The sequence below is a fragment of the Haliotis rufescens genome, unplaced genomic scaffold (assembly GCF_023055435.1).
Source record: "Haliotis rufescens isolate VD_foot unplaced genomic scaffold, xgHalRufe1.0.p SCAF_7, whole genome shotgun sequence".
Lineage (NCBI taxonomy): Eukaryota > Metazoa > Mollusca > Gastropoda > Lepetellida > Haliotidae > Haliotis > Haliotis rufescens.
The window spans coordinates 33018731-33040877 of NW_025964361.1; the positions used below are offsets into that span (position 1 = coordinate 33018731).

General features: G+C 39.5%; 1 protein-coding gene across 3 annotated transcripts in view; it reads right to left on the reverse strand.

Moving 5' to 3' along the window:
- Window positions 1–22147, reverse strand: part of LOC124146021 (glutamate receptor ionotropic, kainate 2-like) — an 82520-nt gene that overhangs the window by 54718 nt on the left and 5655 nt on the right. The window contains exon 1 of one of the 3 annotated variants that reach the window (XM_046516057.2): window positions 21595–21834. The exons of the other annotated variants lie outside the window; for them this stretch is intronic. The gene's annotated coding sequence lies outside the window, so the exon portion shown is untranslated. Of the gene's footprint in view, window positions 1–21594; window positions 21835–22147 lie in introns of those variants that run through there. 3 annotated transcript variants of the gene reach the window in all.

The following is a 22147-nucleotide window of genomic DNA, read 5'->3' on the forward strand; positions in this document are numbered from 1 at the left end:
ATACGTCCTCCTAAGCTGTGCTTTCGGTTATGTTATTACAGTCGACGTGAAACACGAAGCCTTCGCACAGCGACACCTACCGGCTGGTTTATATGACAGTGTACAAGGTAATTAGAAGGGTATCGTTTAATATCCCCCAAAAATGGGTGGGAGGGGGGTTTGGAAGGGGGATTGGGAAAATTCATCCTCAGGATTTACTCCAGATGTAGAATGTTACTGGATAAACTGATGATGTGACGGTTACTGTATTGTGGGTTCCTAAAGAAGTGATGCATATTTCAGATGCATTTTTCGTAGTTTGCAGTTCACAACAGTGAATGTTTTCGCGAACACCTTGATCATCATTGGTTGATTGTGATTCATATACACATGATCATGATACACGTGGATGGATTCTGTTTTTAGCAAAGATTGTTTATAATGTTGGAAAATGTTTTGTCGTTTTTATCAATAATGTGCACACATGTGAGTGAGTGAGTGAGTGAGTGAGTGAGTGAGTGAGTGAGTGAGTGAGTGAGTGAGTGAGTGAGTGAAGGAGTGAGTGAGTGAGTGAGTGAGTGAGTGAGTGAGTGAGTGAGTGAGCGTGTTTTACGCCGCTTTTAGCAATAGTCCAGCAATATCACGGCGGGGGACACCAGAAATGGGCTTCACACATTGTACCCAGGTCGGGAATCGAACCCGGGTCTTCGGCGTGACGAGCGAACGCTTTAACCGCTAGGCTACCCGACCGCCCCGCACACATATGAAAACTCTTTGTGAAATGTATCTTTATACAGATGGGAGGAGATGAAAGGTAATGATATATTCTTATATAACTTCTCATGTATATCAAATGTAAATCAAATACCAAGAAACATTCCAAAATCATGCCAACTAACATTATGAACTTGAAATGTTTGACATATTTAATTAATTAATTTAATTAGTTATTTAAGTAGCCCCTAATATATTAGCTTCACATTTTCAAAACGCTGATGAACTCACGACAATGGTAAAATCACAGTATTTCTTCTGTATATTAAAATGTTTTGATATCATATGGAAATATAAAACGCCTCGATTATCTGCCGAAGAAGATTCCAAAAGGCGTAAAAAGCAAAATAGTTCGTGGACATTGTATGAACGGAACACTGAAATTTAGTGATGACACCAGGTGTTCGTTAAAAGGGTAAGCATGTCCTGCCCTACCGGTAGCACCCGGCACACGCAGTTTTGACAAAAAGTATGTGCTTGTTGCCTGACACCAATGCAAGCATTTAGAGTGAGTGAGTGAGTATGGTTTTACGCCGCTTTTAGCAATATTCCAGCAATATCACGGCGGGGGACACCAGAAATGGGCTTCACACATTGTACCCATGTCGGGAATCGAACCCGGGTCTTCGGCGTGACGAGCTAACGCTTTAACCACTAGGCTACCCGACCGCCCCGCAAGCATTTAGAGATATAGTTCTTCTATATACTGTATGCATGCGTTATTTATTATGAGTATTCATCTAAGACAGTAAAACATAAGTCAAAGTTGGAATTTTGACAAACATTGTATTTCCTTACCTTAATTATCAGAATGAGCAGGAGACACATGCTAGTACCATTAATCTCAGTGAGCATTATACACTATTTACAGTTCCCACACACGTGTTACACCGAAACACGACATTGAGTGGTAGTTAGTAATAAATAATTGCTCAGGCATATGTCAATGAAATGTTTGACTAGTGTTTAATTACTAGCTGTCAAGCCAAGACTATTTGTGTTCTCGTCAGTCTGGAGTGCCACGGACAGACTCGTGGACAACGCGTGGACAGGAGGACTCGGCATCTGGACACGCTGCTGCTGCTACTGCAGCTCATTGCCCTACAGGAGCTCCTGACAGTGTCGTGGCGTCAAAAACAACCCTTTAATTCCTCGGTCGTGGTAGTCATTACTGGGTTATTCCTGTCAGTAATCGTATTGGGTCAGTTGTCCCATCAATATTGGCAGTTTGTATTGTTTGGGGCCATTGCAGAATGTCCAGTAATTGTGAGTGAGCCCGAAGTGATGCAGGTCTCAGACGTTTACCACCTCGGTGAAACCCACGAGTATGATGCTGACAAACCTAGAAACATAATCGGGACGAACCGGGATTCGAACCAACAATCATAGGTTTCTGGCGTGCCCAAGGGACGCAACTCTGCACAGCGAATCACGGCGCCTTAGACTACTGGGTCACCCGTGCCCCCTCCAGTAATTGTGTCTTGCAGCTTTTAACGTACAGCAACTTATGTAAGTTACTGTCATGGAATCATTCACTAAATGCTTGTGCAGTTCAAGGAACGCATCTTCTAATAGACCCTTGGCTTCGTGATTATATCACGATATATATGTCTTCATTAATACGTCACATATCAGTTGTGTCAACGTCTATCTTTTATCTTTCACTTACAGCTCGATAGTGTTCAGCTGACACTTAGTTGGTTTTTTATTACATGTTGAGCTGACACTTTGTGATCACATATTGGTGCGTCATTAGAGTTAACGCATGGTCACAAATAGATCAGTTTGTATTAGTGTTAACACATATTTACATATTTTCACATATGAGATAGATGAGTCTATATTTAATGTTCAGCTAACACACAGCACTCACATAGGTGAGTACATTGACGCTAACACATAGCGCTCACATAGGTGAGTACATTGACGCTAACACATAGCGCTCACATAGTTGAGTCTACATTGACGCTAACACATAACGCTCACATAGTTGAATCCACATCAACGCTAACACATAGAGCCCACAAAGTTGAGTCTACATTGGCGCTAACACATAGCGCTCACATAGTTGAGTCCACATCAACGCTAACACATAGAGCCCACAAAGTTGAGTCTACATTGACGTTAACACACAGCGCTCACATAGTTGAGTCTACATTAACGCTCACACATAGCGCTCACATAGTTGAGTCCACATCAACGCTAACACATAGAGCCCACAAAGTTGAGTCTACATTGACGCTAACACATAGCGCTCACGTAGTTGAGTCTACATCAACGCTAACACATAGCGCTCACATAGTTGAGTCTACATTGACGCTAACACATAGAGCACACATAGTTGAGTCTACATTGACGCTAACACATAGCGCTCACATAGTTGAATCCACATCAACGCTAACACATAGCGCTCACGTACTTGAGTCTACATTGACGCTAACACATAGAGCTCACGTAGTTGAGTCTACATTGACGCTAACACATAGCGCTCACATAGTTGAGTCTAGCTAAACGCTAACACATAGCGCTCACGTAGTTGAGTCTACATTGACGCTAACACATAGCGCTCACATAGTTCAGTCTAGCTAAACGCTAACACATAGCGCTCACGTAGTTGAGTCTACATTGACGCTAACACATAGCGCTCACATAGTTCAGTCTAGCTAAACGCTAACACATAGCGCTCACGTAGTTGAGTCTACATTGACGCTAACACATAGAGCCCACATTTACCCCAACACATAGCGCTCGAATAGTAGAGTCTACATTGACGCTAACACATAGAGCCCCCAAAGTTGAGTCTACATCAACGCTAACACATTGAGCCCCCAAAGTTGAGTTTACATTGACGCTAACACATAGAGCCCACATTGACACTAACACATAGCGCTCACGTAGTTGTGTCAACATTGTGACAAGCTTTACATTTAGCTTTAATATGTAAAGATTACATATATATTCAAATTAGTAAACACAACATTCAGCTATCACAAACTTCAGTCTACATTTAGTGGCCATGTTTGCAGTAACTTTTTTTATTTGACTATAGGGACAGTGATCACATGGTTCAATCGGCTATGAGGAACTTATATTTCTATACATTCAATTATCAGAAGGAACACGCTCAACGGCATCATCTGTAGAATCCTTAGGAACATGCCATAAAACGTGACGAAAATATAAATATTTTTATAAGAGCTTAATTTCTGGCACAAAAAGGTTTATATTTTCATGATTTGAAATACACGCCCATTACAAACTTGTCATGTTTACTGTGGGAAAGACTACATGTGATGATTCGGTGTAATACATGGTGCTTTTGCTTTAACATAAACTGCTCAAACGTTCTGCCATCCTGTTGATTTAGAGATACGTTGCACATAGAAAATGTCACATCCCCTAGGATACAGCACTGTAAACGGAACCCATGCACCAGATGCCGTGGGGGTAGTGGGGATGGAGTTCTCTAGCTATAGGGGAGGGGACGTGGTAGTACCGCCTCGTGTCGCGATGACCCACAGTGGGCGCTGTTACGACTCTGATCCTCCATGTGTAGAGTGGGTTGTGTAGTCTAGCGGCATTGAGACAGTTTGTATACGGATCCGCAAACGTTGGCGTTGTGTATTTAAGATGAGCGTGATTAGGAAGCATGTCTTTATATAAGGAGTAAAGGTGAATGGGTTCTTAAAGGAGTATATTTTTTCAAAACCAAACTTCTTAATTAGTATCGGAAGTTGATGAGCAGACGTTTGATGTGTATGAATAACATGATGTTTGGTGTTTCAAAAGCCAAAACCAAAATCTAGCTCAAAATTAGATTTCTGTAAACACTGAAGGCAGATTCTGATGCCATTCAGTGTGAAAATGTAATTATGGACGTTTTCTGTTAAAATCAATGGTTTCAGCAATATGTTTTGTCGGTTTTACTTCATTAACACTCATGTACTCGATTGACTCCAGCTTAGGGCCAGACATTTAGTTGTCTCCTTAGGGTAATACCCGATACGGAATACACATGATGTGTGTCGCAATGAGGACGATGCCTAAGGATAGATTGTGTACATGTACATGTGTACAGCCGTTATATCTGTAAGACTAGAGAAATCATGAATTCAACATTCAACGGACTTTTGTATGTATGTGTGTGAGTGAGTATCGGAGAGAGACAGGGGATGGGGGGGGGGGGGGGGGGGGGGGGGGGGCAAGAAAGAGAGGGAGAGAGAGGCCAGAGAGAGGACGAGAGAGAGAGAGAGAGGGGGGGGGGGGGGGGGTGCGGGGGAGGGTCTGTAAATATGAAGCAGCTCAAATGCCTCTATAAAAGACAAGTTATAAGATTGGTTCTCTAAGCTAGTCTTTTTTGAAAACTCCCTGCTGATAATATGACCTTTTCCAGTCATATTATGGAAGCCACATCCAGGATAGTAAAACCAGGCAACACTCGACAAAAGTAGCTAAGTAAACATAAACATGTCTGACTAAGATCTCAGCTAAATGATGACTTCAGCGTTTAATATTTTGTTGTATCCAAATTGTCCAACTGCGCAGAGAAGACTCCATGGGGAAAAAATTTAACGTATTAATTGACATCCACCTTTTAACATTGAGAAATAATTTACCAGGATTCACAGGGAGGCTTAAATGAAGTGTAAGCTTAAATTAATGGTTTTGTTATAACACTGTTTATTACATGGAAAAGTAATATTTAGGGACTAGATGGTAATTTAAAGGGGTTTGGTCAATAAATTGGAATTGCGTTTGTGTTAAAATAGTAATTCTGGAATGATGTAACATTTTAAATACCACTATTCAATAGAGTTAGTATCTTGGCTGGTGCTGATGCCGCGAATATTTCCCTTTTGAGCCTAATCATGCCCTACCACAATAGGCTTTTCCTCCCACATAATAAATATAAATATAGCGACAAAACCCTTTCCATATCCAATAGAACTCTCTGCATAAAGCAGAGTAGATTGTACGATTCCGACTTGATCATGAGCATGTGTTTATAAATCACCAACGGTGACAGCCGTCACAAACCCATGCAAAGGCAAGTCATGTATTCGCCTGAAAAAACACGGGAACACGGTACAAGTCATGGAAATTGCGTCTGGCATCTTTTTTGTCACTTATGCGTCAATTTTTGAAATGTCCTCCACATGTCCTCCTCTACATAATACTTTTTGAAGGCTTTGCTGGGGCCTTGAGTGTTGAAACCTTGATCAAACAACTTCTGAGCAAGAATGGTATAACGCTCTTTTTAATCTTGGTTGAAAGAGCATGCTCGATTGTATCTCAAAAGTTGTGAAATGTAAACACAAAAGGCTGGAGCTGCTGGAATATTGCTCGACATGAAGGGAAAGTTGACTATTGGAAAGTTGAAGTCATCCCTCCTGTCATACAGTCTTGTGGAGAGTGTTTTGTCACCCTAAATCTTTATGCATAGATCTAAAATATGAAACAGATGAGGCGGTCTCACTGGTCGAATTTATTTCTAGTTCAGGTGGGTAAATCAGTGCCGAGTTCGTTATAACCGTAGTTCGTTATAAGCATATATACAGCATATATATACAACAAATGGCCGGGACTAAAAAATAAGTTCGTTATATCAGTCAGTTCGTTATAAGCGTGTTTGTTATAACCGTAGTTTACTGTACCAAGTTTCGTCCCCAGCCAGCGACCCACGCATTTTAGGTTCATTGACTTGACTAATGCTATCCGACCACATGCACACTATGCAAACATTGACTCTGGTTATTCATTGCACGTACAGAACGTTGCTGCTGAAATTCCATCTAAAGTGAAGACCTGCTTACAGAGTAACAGCACACAATGTGAACACGTGAATCATGGAACATCAAGCGATTGGTCATTTCCATACACCTCCGCGCCCCCTGGATATCAGTAATACCCATAATACCAACTCAGTATGATCAACAACCAAATCCCACTCCTCGGACCATCAGCTGGAACACTTCCTTTACAGCATTGATTGCTTTTTAGCTTTGTGTTTTAAATGCATAACTGACACTTAATCAAAAGTCCCTGTGGGTTTCCAGCCCTCTTGTTATTCATGATTAGCAAATAAATGAATCTGTTTTTTGCAACTGTAATACTAAGGTCGTGATGAACTGGATGACCGGTCAGAGACGGTAGGTTTACAGGAGAGGTCCATGGGAGTTCCACAGCTGGAATAGTTAACAGTTAATTAAAACACGAAGAGTGGGAACATAGATATATGCATGTACTCAGCCAAAGAGGTTGAGTGAGAATTGGAAATTGTCAGTTCATGCAAATTTGATTTCAATTGTCATTATTTTTGTTCAAATTTTATGACGTGCAGCAGTCCAGCAGTTGCAGATTACATTTAACGCTGCAAATGCGTCAATTTCACGCAAGACACTTTCTACAACGTCAAACAGACGGGTCTGGAGATGGGTTACACACCGTTCAGTATAGTCCATTTGTTAATCTTGTATAAGATGTTTTGATAAGTCACTATAGACGCCAGAGAGAATAACAAATTCCAAATCAGACCATTTGCTGAATCTAAGGTTTGAACAACCTGCATAGCTATTTTACCTTTTCGCCAAATGAAACCTGTGTGGGCAGACAATCTAGACAGGTTATTCTCTTGCGTTGACGTTTTATATTTTCACAGAGGTTCACTGAGTATTTTTCAGTGATAATGCCAAAATATATTTAATGTACGTTTAGTTCTCTTTATATATCAAAATGCCAAAACACTACTTTCTTTTGGCAAACGTTTTGCAATTATCTTCAGAAACGCGAATAAACCACCACACACACAATCATAGTTCCAAAACAACCAACATCAAATATTTGCAACATAATTCACAATTGGCTTACAGTAAAATGAACGTCTTCAGGAACTACGTTCTTGTAATAATATCCAACACATATGTACGATGAGTCTGTTCGGTGTCCTAACTGAAACACTGGCTCTCTTTTTAAGAGGACATTCAGTGATCAATGATATTTTTAATTTAAAATCTAAAGGCAAAATTATTTTTTCGGGAAATGTGTTTTTACCTTTCACTATTGCTTTACTTAACTGAGAATCAAATTGAACTATGCCTCTCAGTTGATTTTTTCATATGTTTAATTTTCAATTGAACAATTGAAACAAGAAAAGAAATGTTAATGGCTCCTAGTCAGTACTCAAAGAATACTTCTAGATGGTTTCAACTTTTAAAATATAGTTGATACAAAAGTTTTATGAATTTTTTTAAACATTCGCATAATACACAAATGCTGATGGGTAACTTGGACATCTTATCTTAGAAAATCAATAAATTAGCTATTTTCAACGAAATTAACAAAATATTAAACATCGTAAGGTCATGTGGTTACAAAATTATTTCTTACCCAAGTCTTCATTGAACCAATTTAATTTAATACAAAATTACCCAATCACAGAGGACTTTTACAAACTTTTGCAGCAATGAGTAATGGTTAAATAGACATAATCAATCAATAACCATAATCAATTTTCAATCACACCAAAACAAACCCGGGTTACATTATTTTGTCCAGCATATATATTGTCCAAAAATTACTACCATGAATTTTCTTTGATTGATGAATTCAAATGTTGAACGTTACTGTTTTGATTGGCATATATTGACAACAATGGAAATGGGTCAATGAATAATAGGTCAGTCCCGAACGGTGGAACATTGCAAGACATTTAATCGATATAATCCTTGACGTAAACGCATACTGATTCCATTGCAACAACTACCATAGTTATTACAAGACGTGGAACTTGACACTGATCTGAACAAACTCGGAATACTTTCTTTTCCTTCTATGATTGTTAACTATTAAATATATTCATAGTCATATAGTATTAAATATATAAACATAACTGCATTTGTAAACGTGCCCTGATTCGTTTTTTTCTACTAAGAAACACTTCACTTGTGTTTGCATCCCGACATCAAAAGCTGGTCACCCACATATCAGTTCTGTCAAACTGCCATTGTGTCTGGTTCTATAAATACTCTCTCTAGTCAACGTCCACTTATGTATTGATTACTCGATAGGAAAACCAACACACCGATGACTTGAACAGAAATCGTTGACTAAGTCATTGTTTACAATTGTCACCAAATTACTTTTTCAGAACAGGAGATAAAGGACTTCTAAAAAGGTGCATTGATTGCTAAATGTAGGTCATTGCCTGATTCCGTTATCTGTGTGTCAAAGAACGATGAATACCGTCGTGGATGGTGGGTATAAACGACTCTGTGCAGCATAACACGTGCATTTAACTGTTGAATTCATCCTTAAACACGCTTCGTTTGATTGCTAGGTCCTAAAAATGCATTTACATATATATATCCTTGGTGACAGGATGTAAAGATGGACAATAACCTGTGCTCCAATACTGTGCGTTGCTTTGTAATACAGCATTGATTTCACGGTCTGTTTGTTTGGTATTTCATTGTCGCCATTTGGTCGTAGCATTATACGAGATATATATCTACAGATCAGAACACAATCAAAGCCATGCGTTCAATCTAGCTCGCTTTCATGTATTGTGTTGTGTTCTGAGATGAGAAGAATACAGTTCGTAACTGTTGTTTGCATTCATGGTTCAGGTTCAGGGATGTTATTTGATCATTTTAGTGTGCTTTGTTGAAAACAATATCTGACAATCACAATAGAAGCATTGTTATGTTACTGATCCATAATTCTAGATGTTATCAGTCATCTATGAGGTGTATATTTCAATATGTTGTATGTATGTAGGAAATGGACAACGGTGTGTGTGTGTGAGTGTGTGTGTGTGTGTGTGTGTGTGTGTGTGTGTGTGTGTGTGTGTGTGGGTGTTGTCTAAGATGTCATTTTATGTTGTAATGAGTTGTAACGTTGTATCTGAACCAGGATCCGCTGACCCTGGACCCATGTTCGTGTTTCTATCCTATCTTGGTTGACGGTCATCATCAGAGGGAGGTATAATACATATTGCCTTTTCATCTGGTTGATGGTGGCGGTCGGGTAGCCTAGTGGTTAAAGCGTTCGCTCGTCACGCCGAAGACCCGGGTTCGATTCCCGACATGGGTACAATGTGTGAGGCCCATTTCTGGTGTCCCCCGCCGTGATATTGCTGGAATATTGCTAAAAGCGGCGTAAAACCATGTTCACTCACTCACTCACTCTGGTTGATGGGTAGTGGAGCATGGGGCATCCACGCTGGTTGGTGTATCCAATCCACATTTCTTCTTCGGATAATAATTACAATAACATTTCAATAAGCAATTCAATTAAAGTATTTACGATTTCACATTATGCACAATAGTTCTCGATTTTCGTCCAAGTTCATGTGGAAACAAAATATAAATGTATATTTATCACCAACCTTTGACAATGTGTAGCTTATCAAACTATCAATTCATCTACGAGTATAAATATCAAACATTACTGTTAGGAATACACATTTATTCTACGCTCATCGTTTATGCGAACGAGGATATATCCTTAAACACACACTGCGTGTGACTCTGATGGTTGGCAATTACTGGAAGTGCTCACACAATGGATTGCCCTTGTCATTGTTTCTGATAGCACACTGGGCACAGTCAATCATTCCTACCCCTCAGAAAGTAGGTCGTTTCGAACCACAAACTCCAAAGCAAGGGGCAAAATCGAACATGACTGGTTTCTAATTTCAAAACCAATAGTTTTAATTAAACGTATTTGAGATTGTTTCGTTTTCGAGTAGGACCAACGATTCTTTGTATATTTTCGACATTATGGTTATCGAATCTTACATTTTCTAATGTATAGCGTACGTACAAGGATATACTCCTGGTTGTTACTGATCATTCATCATACAATTCACACACACTCTTTATGGTATCAGCAAATCAATTACCATCACACGTTCCAGCACTTTTGAAACTCTCTAGCACCTACACTTCACGAGAGTAAATAGCTTTCTTTTTTCGGAAACATTGATTTGTCCGAGTTGTTTGATCAAGGTTACAACATTCAAGGCCCCAGTAACAGTTCTATGGTCGACATATGGATGCCGGTTTTTTTTTTCAGGTGAACAATCTACTTGCCTTTGCATGTGTTTGTGACGTGTGTCACCGCTTGGACAGGGCACGCTCTTCTTTTCGCGAACACCTGGTATCATTACTGTTTGAAAGTGATTCATAAACACATGCTCATGATATAGTCGGAATCGTACAATCGCGTCTGCTTTCAGAGATTTTTTATGAATGTGTAAAAAGGTTTTGTCGCTTTTATATAAACGATAATAAAGATGCTTTTATAGCAGAGATTTCTTGTGAATACGGAAAGGGTTTGTTCGCTTCTCTTCTAATGTGCGAACAAAGAGACAAACTATTTTCCCTCTCTAATAAAGAGTTTGATTCAAAATGATAAAGTCATATCGATACATGATAATTGGCTTTAGCTCAATCACCAGTTCTGATAGTAATCGATGAGCGTTGTAATTTACCTTCCATTACGCACAGTTAGGAGGCTGTTTGTCTGTATGATTTACAGTGTTGAATAATGATCGGGAAATATTGGGTTTTTGTCAAGATAATGAATGACGCGATAAGAATCGTGATTCAGGGTCCGGTAATTACACTGTTCCACTGCTACACCGACAGACCGTCTGCACAAATAATACAGGGTATGGGGTTAATGACCAGTCAAGCTGTAATCGACTCACAACAGGGGAGGTAAGTCGAGATGGAGATTATATGTTATACTCGTGTTCTACAAATGGAACGACACCCATCACAAATGCACTCAATACCTATGCAATGAAGATAAGTTTAATGGCATACATATTAAGGACGTTTCCAAATCTAGCGCATCAGTGACAAAGTGATGTCCGATGCAATTCCCTGTTTTGACTTGTACACTTGACTTGTGACTTCCCGTATTTTTTTTAGCGAAACATTTATTTGTGTTTGTGATGGGCGCAGCAGATGGGCAGGATACGCTCGTCTTTTCGCGAACACCCTTTATCGTCACTATCTGATGGTGATTCGGACTCGTACAATCGACTCTGCTTTTGACATATTTCTTGTGATTATGGCAAGGGTTTTATCGCGTTTGTTTATTATGAAGTGAGTGTGTTATTATGAACGCCGCAATAAACAATGTTCTACATGATGTGTGCGTGTAGTGTGGTGTGTGTGCGTGTTGTGTGTGTGCGTGTGCGTGTGCGTGCGTGTGTTTGGGTCTCGCGTTTATAATGGGTCGAGTCTTCAAGGCAATGAACTTAAGCTAATCCAAGTTCATTTTTTCATTGAATCTTAATTCAAATATCTTCTTCATCAATTTCACATGTTGATATTATACTGGTATTTGTAGCTTATCTACATCTTATACTGGTATTAGTAGCTTATCTACATATTATACTCGTATTTGTAGCTTACCTACATATAATGCTGGCATTTGTAGCTTACCTACATATTATGCTGGTATTTGTAGGTTATCTACATATTATACTGGTATTTGTAGCTTATCTACATATAATACCGGTATTTGTAGCTTATTTACATCTTATACTAGTATTAGTAGCTTATCTACATATTATACTGGTATTTGTAGCTTACCTACATATTATGCTGGTATTTGTATCTTACCTACATATTATACTGGTATTTGTAGCTTATCTACATATTATACTGGTATCTGCAGCTTAACTACAATAGATAATTGGTGTGGACCTTGTGGATCCAGCTTCCTCGCCAAAATCTTACCATGGTGCCTTCTAAGACTATTGGCATTATCGGCACTTAACTGTAAACAACATCACGAGTCCAGATCTGGTTAAAGTTGATGATTGTTTTTGAAAACAATGCTTGTCAAACCCACGCATTCACTGATGCGTCAAAGTTCTTTCAAGCATTCGCATCTCTGGGGCATTTTAGGCACATGTTCTCTGTAGCTATCGTATTTCATCTCTATGGCAATTGTCAATATTTACATCGGAATTAATAGCCATCCTCAAAGCAGTGTGATGGGTAAGTCAAAATAACCACGAGGCCAAACTGAAATTCAATAGCCACTATTAGAACTATTAAGGCAAAGGAAATTGTGTCAATAAGTGACATTCTCTTTACTATTATTGAACTCGATACCCAACTCAATTCCAAGTTTATTTTTGGGGTCGTATGGATCCCCGCCCCTGTTGGTTTAGAGGGAAATAAGATAGCGGATGAGATGGCTAAGTCTGGTTTAGAAACAACAGAGGTGTCTCTAAAAGAACTTAAACCTTGCCCCAAAGGTATTTATCATTGGATATATCAAGCTCTTCTAAAATAGTGCAGAAAGGATGATTCTGTTTCTGGAGGACATCTCTTTTACCTTGTGTCTGCACGTTACATCGCTGTTAATAACGTGACCACGGAGAGGGAGAGATAAAGTCATTCTCACAACACTTGTTCATTGTGAAGTTCATGACGAGAGACTTATTACAGATCCAGACAGTTCCGTTTGCTACAACCATTTCAGTGATTCGGTTCCGGAAAATCTGAAGCTCTTTGAAACGGGCAGTATTGAACAAAGAAGACTAATTTTGGGGCTTTTTTAATATAAGGCTAATGGTTGTCTGTCCAAAGGGCTGTCATGGATTTTGTATCTAAATGTGAAAAACAAGATGTTTAAGCTTCTATTTCTTTGAATGGTTTTTAATACAGGAACTCTTTGTCGTCAGCAGTTCGTTTATTGGTTGTGATGGTCACTCTCCCTAGGTGGTTTGTCTTCCGGCGGTTTTATAGCCTCTTTAAGTGAATGGTAAATCGTTGATAATACTTAATGTTTTTAGAAACATCTTTTTGTTGAAGCTTTCACAATCTTTTCTTAATAAATTTGTCGTTACATGAATGTATTTAAGGCAGTTAAATACATGCACAAACATCGCACCCTGTGGTGGGACAGGATTCGCGAACACCTGGTATCTTAACTAATAGTGATTCATAAACACATGCTTAGGATATAGTCGGAATCGTAGAAGGACTCTTCTTTTAGCAGATATGTCTTATGTTTACCCTTTTTGCCATCACCTGGTCTCATCACTGACTTTCAGTGATCAATTTGTGATATAATGTTCAACACTAATTTTTCTTTTTCCTGTCTATCTATTTAGCTATCTATCTTGTATGTATCACTGAAATACCTAACAATAAATTAATTTATAATATCAACGCCCGAGAAATCTAAACTGACGGCCAAAAGAAACTTTACCATAGCCTTAAATCGCTAAAAACACTAAACGATAGTTAGTAAAATATATTGAAAAAGATCAAAATATCAACGAAATCAACATTAAAAATGAAAGTCATACATTGGCCTGACAGTTGCCCGAAATGTAGCTGGTAGCAAAAACAAGCTTTCCAGGTAATTGACAAAGGGCACACACATCTAAAATCACTCAAGTTCAATGACACGTTACATTAATAGCGTGTATGACCACCTCCCTGCTTCAAGACACGCAAAAACTGTTCGGCGCACAGAAAACGTCAGTCGTTTGATAACGTCACGTGGGATACGTCGCCATTCTTCGTGGAGGTCCTGGATCCTGTCGGTTGGCTGGAGAATGTGGTCACTGTCGAACACAACAATCAATAACATCCCCGAGGTGTTCTATCGGGGACATGTTTGGGAAGCGTGCAGGTCACGGCAACACGTTGACGTTTTGGTTGTAGGGAAGTTCTGTAAAATTTTGGGCTGTATGGCTATTCTGTATGTCTGTCGACTAACGCCATTCGTCGCTGATGACGTCCCTGTCAGGAGTCGATTTCGGAGATGCAAAGTACGCAAGTACCGATCTTCATTGGGCGTAGTTACCCTGTGTCTTCCTGTTCATCGCCTGTCTGGTGCCTGTCTGAAGCCTGTCATGTCTGTCTGTGACATTGCATCAGGTTAGTTACAGCAACCAAAAGCCATTGGTGTCTCCCATATGTATCATACACAGAGCCCACTCGCGCTGTTCGGGTGTCAGTCGTGCCTTTTCTGTTGTGCTTTTTTTTATCAGTGTGTGTCCGACACGCCGTCCATATCAATTATATACCGTTATTGCACGTGTTGTTTCGGCTGCTCAAGCGACACATGTTTACGCATTTGCTACAGTAAAAAGAAAAAAAAGGAGGCCGTGGAAGTGTATCACTTTCTGCACAGAGCATTGTTGTGTTTGGCCGATATGTTTTGCATTGACTTTTTAAACTTGTGTTTTTAAATTCTTTCTTTTAGCCGTCATTTTGTAAGAATGGAATACTGAAAATGAGCTATGGTATCAGGTTTTTGGGTAAAGGTTAAGCATGATGTCCTGCCTTACCGGTAGCACCTGCCACTCGCACAATTTGCATAAAAGAGGTAAATGTTTTTTGTTGCCTGATTTATAAGTTCATACCGAGAACAGATAATATTTTCGCAGTCTTGTTTATGAAGAAAAATATTTTACCCGAGTCAAAAAGAAATAAACTAGTGAATGGGTGACTAGTTATAACAGCATGTGTCGCAGCGTGTGAGTGTAGAAGGATAGTCCGTCGTGACGTGAGTTATAGTTCACGTCAGCTGGCACTTTAAGGTCATAGTAAACGTCAGCTGGCACTTTAAGGTCATTGTTCACGTCAACTGGCACTCTAAGGTCATTGTTCACGTCAGCTGGCACTTTAAGGTCATAGTTCACGTCAGCTGGCACTTTAAGGTCATTGTTCACGTCAGCTGGCACTTTAAGGTCATTGTTCACGTCAGCTGGCACTTTAAGGTCATTGTTCACGTCAGCTGGCACTTTAAGGTCATAGTAAACGTCAGCTGGCACTTTAAGGTCATTGTTCACGTCAGCTGGCACTTTAAGGTCATAGTTCACGTCAGCTGGCACTTTAAGGTCATTGTTCACGTCAGCTGGCACTTTAAAGTCATAGTTCACGTCAGCTGGCACTTTAAGGTCATTGTTCACGTCAGCTGGCACTTTAAGGTCATTGTTCACGTTAGTTGGCACTTTAAGGTCATAGTTCACGTCAGCTGGCACTTTAAGGTCATTATCAATGTGAATTTTGGATTCGACCCAAGGACAAGCGTACCTTGGCACCAAAGGGAATAAATCAGCCAGCGATTCTTCCTCGGTGTTCTATTAACTGAGCACATAAAATACTTTTGTTGTTTACAAAACCCAAGTCTTCACCAATCAATTATATTTCTCAGTTTTATTAAGTTTCTGGAGAACAGCTGCTTGGAACAGATTAAGTTTGACGTTACAAAACTAATATTATTACAATATTTTTTAAATCTTATACATGCAATTAAAACTAATGCAACTCTTTATATCAAAGTTTATCAAGACTGCATTATCCAATTTAAAATGAATAAAATACTCTGTAGCTCACCTTTACGCGAACACCTGGTGTCATGACTTTTATAGTGAATCAAAAACTCGTACAATCAAATGTCTTAAGAAGAGATTTCTCCTGATTATGAAAAGATTATTGTCGCTTACATGTATAGATTCTTCATTCGACGGAACGTCATATATCGTCATTATCACAAGAACATTATGTCTTAAAAACTGAAAACCACACATACCTTTAAATTACGTAGCAAAACTCTAAGAAAACACAGATTTTCTTTCAGACTGTTTTGATGCTGTTGGTAATCTCGGTGAACGAACCAATGTCAATGCATTGAGCATTACAGTGTGCTTAATTACTTACGCGTAGTTATGCATATATTTAATAACTAACACAAAATACGTTTGTTTCACAATCATGTAATAAATTGGAAATGTCAAATTTTTAACTTTAATTTTAATTACCAGAAAACATATTATAAAAATTATCGAACATGACCCTGTCACTGATCATGACAAACAGACTTTTATCTCTCATTGTACTGGAGACATGATTAAATATATTAATAAGACAAAATATACGCGAACGGGTATGGTGCAGACAAACCAAGGATGAACCTGGATTCGAACCCTCGATCACAGGATCCGGGCGGCTCCTTAAATGACTTTAAAGATTGGAAACGTTAATGCCATAAGGGTATTCATGTCTATATCTCCGTCATAGGAAAGGGAATAGAGTAAAAAAGAGTTGGAAGCGACATTCTCAGAACCCATCCCTATGAACAAGACCTGTAACAGAGCTGAGACCAGGTGTTGAACCTGTCCGCCCCCATCCACCCACACAGCCCTCCCACCCCCCACCCCCCCCCCCCCACCCCTCCCCCAAAACAGGATACACTCGAAGAAAATAAAACAAATAAAACTTCTTTGAACATTTCTTGGCGTTGTCGTTTTTATTCCTATTCCACCACCAGTAATATCTGCGAAAATGCACTTAACATTCGATAATGGCGACGGAATAGCAACAAACAGCCCATGACATAAACTATGCTTGACCTTGGGTCGAGGTGAGCTTCAACTAGCTCCACCTGTTTGTCTGTTTCATCCGTAGCATCACCACCGCGCTTCATCAGATCAAATGTCAAAAGCTTTTGTAATTCCGCTTAAACATTGAAGGCTTCCTGACACAAGCGCCACCACGAAGAAAAACGTGTAAGCAAGACAGCACTCATCAATTTAACGTTTTGTGGCATTTTAAATTCGCATGCATCAAAGCGCACTCACACAGCCACATTAAAATGCCCCCAGAAGAGTTGCACGTGTACTCATATAAGAAACCAACTCGGTGCTTGGGTTTTCTGTGTTGCATGGTCAATGGAAATAAACAATATATAAACTCGTGCCAGGAAACCTATTAGTAAATATTCTTTATTCATTGATTTATCCACAGATCGTTGTGTTGTCAGACGTTTGATGAAGGACGCAACAGCTGATTCCGGAAATTTGATGCACTTAACTTGAATCCGTCATTTGTAATTAACGTCAATTAACGTCATCAGCAGGTGTGATAACAGAAGTGTGTATCGCTCGAGGTCGTGTTTCACAAAACCAAATGATTAATAAACCTAGCCCATGTAGTGATATAGGTTTTTTCCGGATGTATTAAATGTCAAAATAACATGTCTGATCCATTTTAGACTACGTTTCAGGGCATCCTGGAACCTAAGGAACTACATCAGTTATTCTGCAAACCGTATTTTTCTAGACACTTGAGGACATAGCTAAGTGGTTTTTTTATATAAAAAAACAATCTTCGCAAACAATGCATTATACTAACGCTAATCACGCTACTACATTTCATGCTCCTCTCGGTACAACAAAGGAATGGTCTCACGAAAGACACAGAAAAAGTGCATACACTATTAAAGATCATTAGTTTTCAAAAGGATATTTTTTATGGATCATGCTGCAGATGACATTCGAATTTAGTTGAAACGTTTGGACTAACCCAAAACAGACTCCATTAAATCAGACAGAGACCGCATGTTCTTGAATTTGAAATTTGTAATTAAACAAAAGCGACAAAACCCTTTCCATATTTATAAGAAATCTCAGCTAAAAGCAGAGTCGACGGTACGTAACGGACCATATCACGAGCAGGTGTTGAATGACAAGCACATGGTGATGATACCAGGTGTTCGCGAAAAGGTGAACCCAACCTGACCCACCAGTGGCACCCGTCACAAACACATGCAAAAGCCAGTAAATTGTTAAACTGAACAAACACGGGATCAATTGGTTCGAGTCAAAATAGGCAATTGAGTTTGCCAAGGGAATTGATGTGTTAAATTAAAGTATTACATTCTCCGACAAAAAATCAGTTTTAAAAAATGTCTCACAATATTTCATATTTCCTTTTCCTATACGAACAACATTTCATCCAAGTTGTTCAATAACAGGAATGTGTGCAGAACGTGGACTTGGCAGCATGAATGAATGAATCAGTATTTCCTGTTTGTTTTCGATCTGTATCAATGTAGGCGTCATTCTTATCGTTGTCGGTGGTCATATAATCACAGGTGACTTCTCCATTGTTGACAATAACAAACAACAGTTATTGAAATATAGACCAAAATATCGTTTGCCACCTCCTGCCTATTTGGGATCACAACTTTAAAATCTCTTTGGATGCTGTCGAAGCATATTCAAAAACGTCAGTGCGTGATGTTGCCATTGGTAGAATTCACAAACTGAAGGAGAGGAAACAGAATTGGAATAAACCCATTCTGTCCCAGCAAGCTGTCATCCAAAGTCTGGCTGCCCTACATGAGAAGTTTGTAGATGTTCCCACTGACAAGGCCTCAAATAACATACCCATTATATATATAAGCATCGCTACATTAATGGTTTGATCAAAGAATTTGGTATAAATAATTCCACATACAAGGCCAGTGTGTTAACTGAGGAAAACATCTGCCAAAACCATCAATCAGTACTATCAACATTTGACTTAAACCTGAAGCCCATCCTCTTTTGTACCAGATTCCAGAGCTCCATACAAATCATAAGGAGATATATTGAATATTGAAATGGTTTTGTCGCATTTATATAAACGATCCAACATATTTTAAGGTAAAAAACACCAATACGCACAACACAACACAACGTGTCTCAAACTCCAGTCGACTTAACAATATCTACAACATATTCACCCAGTGCTCCAGAAACGACCATGTCTCCCTTTGATATCAGCAACCGAGTTTTCTATCTGTAACACCAATGCTTAAAATTGACCAATTACTTCTACAATAATCAGGCGAAAGTGGCTATCTCTCATTGCATATAATGGCAAAATGACCCAAAGGTCGAGGGCAGCGTTAAAAATGCCGCCTACATCCGGGTCCCGCATACATCCTCTCACATCGCCATATACATCCGGGTCTCGGGGCATGTGAGAAGGGCATCGTTAATAGATATGCATGATGGCGTGATAAAACGTTTCACATGTACGAGGAGACAGATGGAATATACGGAATCACGCCAAAATGTCGCATAAGTATTGTTTCATCGGAATACGTGCAGCAAATCTAATCTGGTTGTAGACAAGCTGCATCAAAGGTCAATAGCATGTCCAAATACGCACTCGATTTTCGAGGGGGACAAACCTCGTTTTCTTTAGACGTTGAAAATGTGTGATGAAATATCAAAACCATTTCTACAGCCGACATATTATGGCATTACAATGGATTCACGAACCTCTGCATTGTCACAAACGACACCGGGTGTTCGCACAATGAGTGAGTGAGTGAGCGTGTTTTACGCCGCTTTTAGCAATATTCCAGCAATATCACGGCGGGGGACACCAGAAATGGACTTCACACGTTGTACCCATGTCGGGAATCGAACCCGGGTCTTCGGCGTGACGAGCGAACGCTTTAACCAGTAGGCTACCCGACCGCCCCGCACAATGAGTGAATGTGTATGGCTTTGTGTGTGAGGTCCAAGATACACTTATATTTCGTCAAATATCTATAGTGTGGCACGTATATTGCGAATCATACAATATAATAATACTTTTACACAATTTTAAGTTCACAAACAGAAGGCAGAAGCCATGTGCTCAGCCGGGAGGCGATAAACAACACCCACACGACATATAACTTGTACCATCTGATGAACGACACCGCGGGGATTCCCCTAATTGATGGGTCATATACGCTGGCCATCGTATCGTATAAGATAAAATAATCAAATCCCTTCGTATAAATTAATAATACGTCCATTAATGAAAATGAAATTCCGTTTTGAAATTATTTGAAGTGGTATTGGAAAATAAAAGAAAGTTAGACTCTTACATGTAGCGTCAACCCTGATTTTCAGTGATCCATTCATGTGATTTCCACGGTTATTTTGCCTTCATGCCAAGTGGAAAATGTTTCGGCGGATAATCGCGATTATCATCCTTTGACGTTTTATGTTATATTCTTTTCATATAAATTGACAATCTCACATGTTCTACTGGAATGTCATATTAAACGATGGATATATCTTACAAAATATGATAGTGGACTGTTTGAGTCTCCAACGATATGTCGGAATCTTGATTCCTAACCAAAACTCGCCTCTGTTATAAGGATAAGGACAAGTTTTATTCCATACTTAACGGCCTCAGGCCCATAGAACAATTCTGTGATTGCAGATATGTTTAACAAGTCATATACCAATTAACATAGCATGATAAATGAACATTGATAGTTTTTTAAGAGTATCTTTATCAGTTGTTGACATTATCGACATATATTTTTGTTGAGTGGGATGTACCTAAAAAGTCAGATCAATATATTTACTTCTTAGATGGTCGTATTTTGGACAGACTAACAGAAAATGAAACTCATCTTCAACCACATTTAAACCACATTGCTCACATATTCTCAATTCTCTAGCTCTACTGCTGTGTCTGCCTACTTCGATCCTAAGTCTATCTGAGATGCATTCAAATTGTGCGAAACTTACTCTAAAACCTCTGTTATGATCCTGTTTTTGCTAGCACCATACCGGTATTCGCGGGTTTCTCGCAAGTCGCAAACGCTTACTACCTGTGTCACATTCGTCTTTCCTCACAGTGTCTCTTAAATACAGCCGCATCATACCTCGATGTACCCGACAGAACTATAGACGGGTGGAACATGTCCGAGTGATAAGCACGGAAAGAACACTGGAGATGAGGTAGAGTTGAAAGGGGGAATAACCAAGTGTGACGTAAGACAACAACCCACTAAAAAAAGAAGAGACGTTCAGCGAACACGAAACCTTTTGTTGAAACCAAATATTGTGCTGACATCCCTGTGCTCACAAAATAAAACCACATATTGCCACTCGTAACATGTGTTAGTTTATCGATACTGCATGGATTATTCTGTTCGGTAGCTTTTAAAGCTAAATTGCCTCTCAATATTCCAGCTTAACGATTCTAATGCAGAGAGGATCAGAAAAACACCTACCTGTCAACGTTCAGCGGGCACTCAACACTGACTGCAATCTGGAAGAGTCGCACTAACCCAAACCATCAACCTCACTTTCTCAAAATCCAAATCACCCGTGTTCCGCAACCCATAAACTGTCACTGACGACTGTAGAAGTTAAATCACTGTCATTGTTTTACCCTCGGTCGCTATCGACTTTTCCCGTAAATGCATCAGTTGTCACCGAGAACACCCTGCATAGTCATTGTGATCCACCATTTTTAATTGATGAGGAAGTTTTAAGTACTAACCTCTACCGCTCTTCATAAAATGTTCGCTATGCAGATTGAGGGCCTAACAGGCATGTGTTCACTGAATGCGTAATGGCGTGAATTTATACAATGTAATGGAACGATGTATAATTTATACTGTGAGTAGCAAACATCTGAATGACACATAGTGGGATTGCGTGGGGTGGTCAGTGAGCAATGCGGTCGCCCGTCTCGCAAGACACCCGTTTTGATTCTCGACATCATAGAGTTTGTAAAGCCTATCCTTTGGGAAATTGCTGCTCTATTCATCGACGTCAGAA